Here is a 1,294-nt window from a genome sequence, read left to right on the forward strand (position 1 = left end):
TAAAGAATTCTATGCTTCTCATGTTTGCACATAAGTCCAAAAATCTCACCATATACAACCTTGAAGCAGGACAGTCCCACAATATTCCTTTTCCTGTCCCTTGCTTTCATTCACCTCCCCCTTCTTCTGAGCACAATATATTTCTATGGATTAATCCACTGATGTTCATATTTGAACATTCTGTTAGAGGTAAGACCCGCTCAGAGAAGGAAAGTCATTATCATATCTGCATCTCGTACTACAAATAACTACTATGAAGACAACAATATAAAGTGTATTAATTATTGTAACTCTCCTTCTAACCTGTTTTGAAACTGTCTCAGTGCTGTTTCTTTCTCAATAAAATTAATATTTTAAAAAGCATAATGAGGGCCAGAGAGATGGCTCAGTGGAATAAGCACTTCCCTGGCAAGCGCAAGGGCCTGAGTTCAATCCCCAGTTCTGGGAAAAATTAGCATAAATGATTTGGAGGAAATACTTATTGTTCTTTATCCTGTGCTCTCTTTATGGCCACCTAGTGGACAGCATTATGCTGTCTTTGTTTCTCTACCATGAAGGTTCTCTGCCATGAGGGTTCTACCTTGCTGTTTGTCCATCATGTACTGAAAATGCTGAAATTCTGAGACAAATAAAACCTACATCTTAGATGTAAGTGTAGATATTTTGTTACAGCATTGGGAGGATGGAGCCACATACTTTGCACCTTGTAAGATGTAACATTTTAGTCAGTTTAAGAAATCAACCTCCTTCCTCTCCATTTTCTGTCACAAATCTTCCCTATCACTGTATTCATTTTCCTAGTTACTGCAGTCCTTACTATTGAACTTTCATATAAAAAACAAGAATTTTCCTTGACGTCTTCACATGGTTCATTCATGGTGCAAGACACAAGCTTAGGCACACAACTTTGAGGTTCACTCTGAGAGACATTGTTAAGGTCTCTGCATAAGTCTCATCTTAGTTATCTACATTGCCTGCATCACCTCAAAGGTAGAACATTCATGACCTTTGTGTTTAGCTGACCATATTTTTCTCAAAGCAATTACTACCACATCACATGCAATATAACTATTTCTTGTGATTTCAAAAATTTTTGAAGGTAGCAGTTCATCCTTAAAATTAGTACTTTCACCAATTTAATGTACTAATATCTGTAATCCAAGCAACTGCACTGAAGATAGCAATGTACAACATAACAACCACCTTTGAATTTTTCATATCGTTGTAATTTTTGTTGTTGTTTTTTTAAAAGCTGTATCATTTCTAATGCTTTATATATTATTTTCATACTATC

At 35.8% G+C, this 1,294-nt stretch overlaps 1 pseudogene; it reads left to right on the forward strand.

Annotated features, from left to right (window-relative positions):
* The first annotated feature begins 460 nt into the window (after positions 1-460).
* Positions 461-1,294, forward strand: part of LOC101573221 — a 3,026-nt pseudogene continuing 2,192 nt past the window's right edge.

The sequence above is a fragment of the Octodon degus genome, unplaced genomic scaffold, assembly GCF_000260255.1.
Source record: "Octodon degus isolate 3935 unplaced genomic scaffold, OctDeg1.0 scaffold00073, whole genome shotgun sequence".
Classification (NCBI taxonomy): domain Eukaryota; kingdom Metazoa; phylum Chordata; class Mammalia; order Rodentia; family Octodontidae; genus Octodon; species Octodon degus.